The sequence below is a fragment of the Zingiber officinale genome, chromosome 8A (genome assembly GCF_018446385.1).
Source record: "Zingiber officinale cultivar Zhangliang chromosome 8A, Zo_v1.1, whole genome shotgun sequence".
NCBI lineage: Eukaryota > Viridiplantae > Streptophyta > Magnoliopsida > Zingiberales > Zingiberaceae > Zingiber > Zingiber officinale.
The window spans coordinates 68648462-68658638 of record NC_056000.1 but is presented as its reverse complement, the minus strand read 5'-3'; positions in this window follow the sequence as shown (position 1 = coordinate 68658638).

The window sequence follows — 10177 nt, the reverse complement described above, 5'->3', positions numbered from 1 at the left end:
GCTTATGGAGGACGCCTACAAAGTTTTTGAAGGCGCTTCGACGTGTTTTAGCGGGATTTTTGCCGCCTTTGTGTGAGGCGTCTTTGACTTAAAGAGAGACACCTCGATTGTTTATTTATCATTTTTTTTAAAAAAAATTAAGGATGATTCATGGTGAAAAATGACTTTTTTTTTTCTCAGAAGAAAGTAGCTAGTTTTTTTTTTCCGTCTTGTTCTTGTGATAATAAGCTTGTATGAGGCTTTTTCGCTTCTGGAAAGTTTTTGAGAAGGAGAGTATTCATAGTGTACGTTATAGTTGATGTGAACCCTTGGATTAGTCACCTTAAGGAGGTAGATACCAAGTAAATCCTGGTGTTATGCATGTAGAGTCAAGATTAAAGCAAAGTTTTCGCTGCACATTCAACGACATGTACAGGTTCACATGGGTCCTAAGAGTCAAAGCATTTTGTTTAAAGAATCATGACAAGATAGGAATTATTATCTTGAGCGAATGTTATGTGATTATCTTATATATAACGTGTACGTAATGGGTTAATTTTATATTTGAAGAATTATTTTGTTTGCAGAATAATGACAATGGCTGAACTCTACTTAAGCGGAGTGGAGCGCAGATTTTTCACAACGAACTAGGTGATTTCGGTAGCTATTTTCCAGCAAGCGGAGTGGAGCACAGTTTTTTCCTAATGAACTCGGTGATTTGGTTATTTTCCAGCGATTTATTCTGAAAAGAATAGTTCCTTATCCATTTCTATATTTATATATTTTTAAATTTTTTTCTTTTTCTTTTATTATTTGTTAGTTCGATGGGTCGGTGGTTACCGATTATGAATTCTATTTACAGCTGCACATCTTGCGAGTTTAAGAAGCTAATTCAACAAAATAAAAATATACAAGTTATTGACAACTAGTATCTAATCAATATCATCATACTAGATATCAAATTACAACTAAACAATACAGTTTGAGAGATTTGCAACTTCCTTTTTGCCGTCAATAACCTTCAGCATGCTTTCTCTAACTCCGTGAGGTCCTCGACTCTGTGAGGTTAGAAAAATCACAGTGAAGGTTGTTGATGGCGAAAAAGAAGTTGCAATTCTCTCAAACTGTATCGTTTAGTTGTAATTTGATATTTAGTATGATGATATTGATTAGAAACTAGTTGTCAATAACTTGTAGATTTTCATTTTGTTGAATTAACTTCTTAAACTCGCAAGATGTGCAGATGTAAATATAATTCATAGTCGATAACCATAGCCAACCCATCGAACTAACAAACAATAAAAGAAAAACAAAAAAAATAAATATAGAAATGGATAAGGAAATATTCTTATTGGAATAAATCTCTAGAAAACAACCAAATCATCGAGTTTATTGGGAAGAAGTTGTGCTCCACTCCGTTTGCTAGAAAATAGGCACCGAAATCACCCAATTCGCTGGGAAGAACCTGCACTCCACTCCGCTTAAGTAGAGTTCAGCCACTGTCATTATTCTGCAAACAAAATAATTCTTCAAACATAAAATTGATCCATTACGTACACGTCATATATATAAGACAATATCACATTACATTCGCTCGATAATAATTCCTATCTTGTTATGATTTTTTAAATGAAATGCTTTGACTGTTAGGACCCGTGCGAGCTTGGACATGTCGTTGAATGTGAAGTGGAAACCTTGCTTCAATCTTGACTCCACATGCATAGCACAGGGATTTATTTGTACCTACCCCCTTAAGGTGACTAATATAAGGGTCCACATCAGTTATCACGTCCACTATTAATACTCTTCTTCTCGAAAGGTTTTCGAAGGCAGATGATCCTGTCCGAACCAGAAGTCAACAGACGCTGGGCACGTGGCGCTCTCCGGCTCGCTGATGTAGATCTCCCACGGGTGGCGCGATGCTCCGGCTAACCTGCACAGAAGTCGAGCCGGGAAGGGGGTTCCCGGCGGCGACCCTCCGACGCTCAAGTCAGGTAAGTTACGATGAACAAGGTGGCTCCCCAAAGTCTCAGAATACGTAGCAAATCTTACCTCCGGCGAAACCTGAGGTTCTTTATATAGAGCTGTGAAGGGTTTGGGCACGCGTACCGATGTGCATACGTGTCCTCTGTCCTTTCCTAGGTATGCGGCTGTCAGAAAGCTTACCTGACCCATATCGCCACAGTCGAAGCATGCCCTCGATGGGACAGTTGAATCCACTGTCACAAGATTTGGAGCATGGCACACACGTGAAACCTACCGGTTGTCAGAGAAAGAAATCCTCTGGCCTCTTCCTTTGCTCCCAACTTGTCGTCCGAGCGGACAGATCCCTCAACATCTGACCGGACATCCGCGGTGGTTTACTTGTGCTTTGTGGCGACTAATAAACAGGGGTGCTTTATGACTGTGGTCGATCAAAAGGTCAGCTCGGTCCATGACCTTTTTAACTGAGCGTCGGAACCCCGATTTGACAGGGTGCCTCCCCACCATAAGTGCGAGTCGGCCGGACCTATCCAGGTATTCGATTCCATCGACCTGCCGGCAGTCCGGTCGGACCGGCCGTCTACAGCCGTCCGTCCGGTCGGACCACACTCTACCCGGATGGACGGCTGCTCCGATGACTTCCACTGGGCGTTGACTTTGCAAGAGGGGGGGGCCCGCTCTTACTACCGGATCACTTGCCTCCCCTTCAAGTCTAGTCGAAGGAGGCGAATAGTCCGACTGACTGGACTGTGAGTCTAGCCGAACTGCTCGTCCATGCTAATACTCTCCGCCCGGTCAGCGGCAGAGATATCCTTGAATGAATCAAGGATGGCCTTCACCGGATCTCCTCGCGTTCTGCGCCAATCTCCGACATCAAGGTTGATCATACCTTCATTAAATGCTCCGAATGATTGACTGCCACGTGGAGCAACGCCATCGGAGTACGGAGGCGGTGGCATGATGTCTTGATGTGATCGAAGCAATTCGAAATAAACGGCTAGATGCATGCTTCGATTCCTGTAACCTGGATCCGACGGTGGAGGCCGCCCGGCCCTCACCCTATAAATTCTTAACACTTCCTTCTCACCTTCACTTGCCTCCATTACCTCTACTGTTGCCCTCTGCGCTTCGGAGTTCTGCCCTTTGACGCTCTTCGGCGCCTTTCTTCGATCCCTCTCATCTCAGTAAGCTTTTAGATCTTTCCTTCTTCCTTTCCGGTATCTAATTCGCATTTCTTCCCCTAGTTCCAGACTTTAAAACTCCTTTTCTTCGTCTTTGAAACTTCCTTTTTGCTTTCTTCTGTCCGGATCATGGCCAGTTCTTCTCATCCCGAAGAACAATCCCTAGGCCCATGGTATACCACCATGCGGTCCCGTTTCGAACAACGGGATTTTGATATTTTGGCTGACAATTTCGAAATTCCCGAGGATTTCGAAGTTCGCCTAGCTGGTCCCGCCGCTCGGCCACACCGCGACCAATTTACCGCCGGTCTGCGGTTTCCCGTGCATCCTTTTATAGTAGACGTTTGTAATTATTTTGGCGTGCCGCTCGGAAGTTTAGTACAAAATACCTTCCGTCTCCTCTGCGGTATTGTCGTTTTGTTTAAGATTCATAACATTCCCCTCCGACCGGAGGTCTTCTTTTACTTCTATTACCCTAAGCAAGCCGAGCCGGGCACCTTTATGTTCCAAGCTCGGCCCGATCTGGTCTTCTTCAATAAACTACCCACTTCCAATAAACATTGGAAGGACTATTATTTCTACATCCGCATGCCCAGTCAGCCAAACTTTCCGACCCAGTGGCGGTCACCACCTCCTACTCCCGAGTCAAGAAATTCAAGACCCGACCGGATTATCTTCACGCCGCAATGTACTACCGGTCTGCGGCTCGACATCAACAAACTTCTTCACGAGGGATGTACATTTTTGGATGAGTCCTATACGGACTCCTCTTCCGACCGTAAGAATTTTGCTTGGGCATTGCTTTAATTGCTAATCGATTTCTTCTTTTTGCAGCTGACATCGTTATGGACTCGGTGATGGCCGGCGTTCTAAAGAGAAAGGCAGCGGCGCTCGAGGCGCCAAGGAAATGAGGCGCTGGGTATTCAGTGGTCGGTTCTCACGAAGGAGAGAGCGGCACCAGGCGAATCGAACGCTCGGGCCTCTCAACAGGTGGCGAGCGGAGCAACCCTCCGTGGAACCGGGCCCGAGGAAGGGTCCGTCGGGAAGAACGACCACTGCAAAAGAGGCGCGTAGAGACCCCACTGCGATCGGCTACCTCCGCGGTCCGACCATCTGACCGGGCCGCCATGACTGCTAAAGGCAAGGCGCCTGTGCCCGAGACTTCCAATTCGTCGGATCGATGGCTCTTGGGGGGGACTGGCGCTTGCTGCAATCTTCCCCGACAAGGAATTCAGGAGCCACCGACCAAGGCTGCGACGTTCCCGTCGATCCTGCCGCTGCCGTCGTCACGATCTCTCTTCATCTTCCGATCAAGAGTTGCTGCCGACCGACCAACCGTGCCCGAGCACACCATTACTAAGGGGCCCTCGCCGAGATGTGGGCGGCCTCGAGTATGTGATGATCCCCGCCGGAACTAGCCAATGCACACGCGTCTGGCCACGGGTAAGCTTGTTGAAGCTTTATTACAATATTTCCGCTCGGCTTTTGTGCCTTCTTGCTTGAGACGGGTGGAAGAGATAAGATTTCAAACCGCTGGCCATGGCGAGCGAGGAGATAAGGCAACTAAAGGCGGCAGTGGTCCGAGTGGCTCCCAAGGCCCTTCCTACTCCTGCAAAAAGAGTCAAGAAAGCTCAAACTCTGCTAGCGGAGACAGATGACCAGGCCCACGCCCTAGCCGAGTCCGAGCGACAAGTCAAGTCGCTTGACGCAAATAACTTGGCGCCACTCGGAAGAACACGCCATCTCCGATCCGAGAAGAAACGTGGAGGCCGGGGCTGGAGTGAAGATAAAGGAGCCGACTCGACCAGAGAAGGCAGGCCTACCGATCGAAGAAAATCGAACATCTGAATGAGGCCCTCACAAGCTCCCAGCAACCTTCAAAGAATACCGGACGCCGAGCCGAGCCGAGTTGCGCTCACGACAAAGCCATATCCGATCGCCCGAGTTCTGGAGAAAATTTGCGAGCGGATGTACTCGACTTTCGACTTGGCCATTACAGCCACTATGACTTATCTGAAGTCGAAGGGCCTTCTTCCGGAGTCCACCAATATTCCAGTCGGCGATCAGGTGGAGCTCCTGAACAACATTCCGAGGGACCTTTACGACTACATCGAGTAGTTCTTGTAATTTCGCCGCTCGGCTGAACATGAATCTTTTTGTACTTAGGCCACTCGGCTTAAGGTTTTAATTTCAATGAAATGCTTTCCTTTTGTGCACCCCCTCTTTTTGCACTGTCCCCTCGCTAATACTTGTGCTGCCCGCTCGTCTACTATCACACCTTTGACCTTCGAGGTGCAATCTCGCAAGTGTTTTCCCCAGTCCTTCTGTTCGGCCGAATATCATCCGATGTTGCCAAGAATCGCTCGTTATAAGCCGATCAGAACTTTTGTACCTCGAATCTGAGCGGAACTTAGCTCCGGTCTAACTATCGGCGGAGAATACGGATAATTGTAGTGTCGACGATATTCCGCTCGGATTAGTTATAGACGCCGAGGCGTCTCTAGATGTTTAACGTCGGTGCTCGACGGCGCGGTTATTTATAGCCGGTCGGCGCGGCTCTCGATGTTTGACGACGGTGCTCGTCGATCTTCCGCTCGGGGGTTTAATGACGCCGGCTCGTCTCTCGATTTTTAATGTCGGTGCTCGACGGCGCGATTATTTATAGCCGGTCGGCGCGGCTCTCGATGTTTAACGACGGTGCTCGTCGATCTTCCGCTCGGGGATTTATAGACGCCGGCTCGTCTCTCGATTTTTAACGTCGGTGCTCGACGGCGCGGTTATTTATAGCCGGTCGGCGCGGCTCTCGATGTTTAACGACGGTGCTCGTCGATCTTCCGCTCGGGGATTTATAGACGCCGGCTCGTCTCTCGATTTTTAACGTCGGTGCTCGACGGCGCGGTTATTTATAGCCGGTCGGCGCGGCTCTCGATGTTTAACGACGGTGCTAGACGGCCTTCAAGGCTAACTCCTTACCAGGTCGAGCGACCTTGGCCTTCCTTGCAGCAGAAAATACTCCATGTGCTTTCATCTTTCTACTTCCTGCATCGCAAGTACATAGGCGACCAAAAAGTATATAAATTTATGTTTAGCGCACCCTTCACCCAACTGGGAGAACGTACTCCTGGCCGAACGGCTCAGGGTCTGCTTCGTCAGGCATTTTGGCTCGGATAATTTACCTCCGACCGGACGGTACGGGGCCTTCGTTCATCGAGCGCTTGGCTCGACCCATTTACCACCGGTCGAGCGGTGCGGGGCCTTCGTTCCTTGATGACGATGCCTTATATTTGTTCTTTTGATTTTCCATTTCTGCATTTCAAGTATTCAGTCGAAAAAAATACACAGGATGATTTACAGTGGTACACCTTTCATCCCGCCCGGTAAGGCTGGAGGTGGTTTGCGCTCCACGGCCTATCTAGCTGACGTCTCGTCCTCCAAATAATATCTGGCGAGTGGAGCTTTTCGATGATTTTGAAGGACAGCCCACGGACCTCAAGCTTCGGCGTCGCCGGCGGTTTGACTTTCTTCCGAACCAAGTCCAGCTCCATATTCTCCGCTCGGCGTTGCCTCATCATAACATTGGACCGAGACGGACTCGACTCGAGCTTCAACCGGATGATCGTCACCATCGTACACCAAGTGAAAGGGGGTTGCTCCCGTTCCTTCTTTGGGGGTCGTGCGGATCGCTCAGAGCACGCTGGGGAGTTCGTCCACCCAGCTACCTCCCATATGGTCGAGCCGCGCGTGTAGGATCCGCAAGATCTCCCGATTGGTGACTTACGCCTGCCCATTACTTTGAGGGTATGACACTGAGGTGAAGGTCTGCTTAATGTCATACCCCTTGCACTATGCTCTGAGCCCTAGACCCACAAACTGCCTCCCGTTGTCCGAGACTAGCCGACGCAGTATGCCAAATCGACAGATGAGGTGTTGCCAGATGAACTTCTTGACCATCTGTTCGGTTATTCTGGCTAACGGCTCGGCTTCAACCCACTTGGAGAAATAATCGACCGCCACAAGCAGGAACCTCCGCAGTCCTGTCGCCATTAGGAAGGGTCCCACGATGTCCATGCTCCACTAGTCGAACAGGCAAGACACTGTAGACGTCTTCATCTCCTCAGTCGGTCGGTGCGAGAGAGTAAGATACTTCTGGCATGACAAGCAGGTGGCGACCGTCTGAGTGGCGTCCTCCTAGAGGGTCGGCCAAAAGTATCCTGCAAGTAGAATCTTCCTGGCTAATGAGCGGTCACCCGGGTGTTCTCCGCACGATCCTTGATGTACCTCTTTCAATATATAGTCGGTGTCCTCTGCTTAAGTGCTCCGACGCACTTAAGCAGAGGCCTAGAAAAGGATTTTTTGTAGAGATGATCTCCGATGAGTGTGAATCGATCGACCCTCTCCTTTAGCAAACTGGCTTCATCCCGATCGGTAGGTGTGGCTCCGGCGGAGGAACTCTATCTACGTGGAAATGTGAGGCCTTCCGTCCGGTCAGTCGCCACCGGTACTTTTTGATTGGTTCTTTGAATGGCGGCCGGCGTTATAGAACTTGCTAAGCTTCGACTCGTGGCTGCGGTTCTCCGTTCGGGAATCTTTTGAATAAGGACCTCTCGGAAAGTGGCTTGAGTTTTTGAAGGCTTGAGTAGAAAGCTTAAGCGAGCATTGATTTGAAAGGTACGAGAAAGTTCTTGACGGACATGAATCCGAATAGAGTGTCACCCGACCGGCTCCCACATGCCGTGCTGCTGCAATCCGGTATGAGAGCCTCATACTCCGTTGTTGGTGGCTTTGTGATCCATCGGACGGATAGGTGCATCTTTTCTTCTTGAGGTGAGAGCGATATTCGATCCCACTTGAGCCGGATGGAAGACCCGTCACGTATATTCTCCATGAGCTTAGGCTCGGCCTCTGCCGGTCGCAAAATCAGCGAGGATTGCGCTTTGATCGCGGCGGGGTTGATATTGGATGTCAAATTCACTTAGTTACCGTCCGTGATGAGCCGTCCGGACGCTTTTGGATTCATGACCTCTTCTGGTGGATTCGTCCGACGATGATGGTGTGAGCGAGAAATATGGTCGAAGGCGCGGCGGCTAGAACTTAGCGAAGGCCAACTTCTCGGGCCGGTGTAGCGAGTTGACATCCTTGAGATGTGACTTAGAAAATACCATTGCTCTTGCGCTCGCCTCATGATGCAGGAGCCTAAGACGTACTCGATTGACGACGGAATCGTATAAAGTGACTCACCCCAGATCGGCTTGGCAAGTACAGGCAGAGAATTTAGATATGTTTTCAATTCTTGAATGCTCGGTCACATTCTTCATCCCAGGAACTTAGTAGCCTTGCGGAGATCTTGAAGAATGGTAGCTCGGTCGGCGGTTTGGAGATGAATCAGACAAGCGATTATCCGACCGGTCACCGTTCACTTCCTTGTATTTACGGGAGGCGGCGTGTCTTGCGAGCTTTCACCTTCTGGATGGCTTGATTCCCGCTCGGTCACTATATATCCCAAGCCCCCCTTTTGCTCCGAACAAACATTTAGGGATTTAACTTGACTCCGTATTTGCGTGGCGTTCGGAAGGTTTCTTCCGTATCCTTGAAGAGATCGGCCGCTCGGACGGTTTGATAAGAATGTCATCCACATTCCATGTTCCGCCCGATCTGCTCACGGAACACTTTGTTCATGGCGTTGATAGGTGGCCCGTTCTTGATCGAGCAGCATCACCTTGTGATATGCGGAGTCGGCGATCACGGCTAACCTTTTCACGATCTTGTGGCGGCACTGATGATAGCCTTGGTATCGTCGAGTATCTGAAATCGATTCATGACCGTAGAGTCCACCGGTTGATCTATCAAGGCGAGGATAAAAATCTTTGGGCGTGCTTTGTTGAGTCCGAAGTCAATCTGAACCCTCACGCGGCTTGGAGACTAATACTCGTTAGCCCGGCCGGCTCGGGGCGCACCTCGCGTATGTGGCGGCCTCCGAGTTTCTCCTTCTTGGATGATGGCATTACCTTTCGACCTTGAAATCCCTTTTCTGCTTGGCTGGCGGCGTCCGGTCGGACGTACAACCATCTTCTTAAGCTCGGCGAAATTCAGGCGACTCGTGTGTCGACGGGCGAAGACATCGTGATTTCGTTGGAGGCGTTGGATCTCCTCCTTCCGCTCCTCCTCCAGTTAGGCGATAAAGTCGTGGCCTCCGATTGGGTGGGATGGATCTGAACCTCCTCCTTTTCATAAATTAAAGCGGGAGGTTTCTCGGTTATGCGTGTACCTCGATTCAGGCGCCTTCCCGGGAACACGCTCTGCTTCGGACCATCTCTATATAGCACCGCCGAGTGCTAATGATCTCCCGTACCTCTCGCACCTTGTCTTCCACGAGGAACTTTATCTTTTGGTGGAAGGTTGAGACAACCGCTCGGCATTCGTGGCGCGGTGATCCCAAATGGCGTTGTAGGGCGAGGAGAGTCGACCACCACGAAGTTTATTGTCTGGTCCTCTGGCGGCTCCTCTCCGTGAGGTAGCCGGTAGGATCTGTCCGAGGTGAACTCGTTGCCAGTAAACCCAGTAGGCGGGGTCGTCGTGGCGTGACTCGACTCGATCGATTCGGTGATCGAGCGTTGAATATGATGTTAAAGGCTCCACACAAATATGTGGTGAATAGTATAATTTGCTATTACCGCTTTAATGAGTAAAGCGTCGTCGTGGGGCACTCTACTCCTTAAGTCCGGGCCGAAAGTGATTTCGGTCCACTTGCCGCTCTTAGCTACTGCATTGCGTGGATCTGCAGTGCCGGGCGCCTTCGGCTCGGTTGGAGTCTCCCGGTCGACCCTTGTGATAACGTTGATCTCGCCCACAGGTATTGCTCTGTTTTCCTCTTCGAGTGGACGGTCGTGGTTCTCGGGCCCGGCGATTCTCTGTCTCGGAGATCGGCCCGTCGAGTGTCTGTGATGTCTCTTCGGTCGGGTCCGGTTAGCTTCATGGGTCCTTTGTCTCCTGTCGATGGGAGGAGACCGTCGTTCGGCTTTCGGACAGGATGGGCC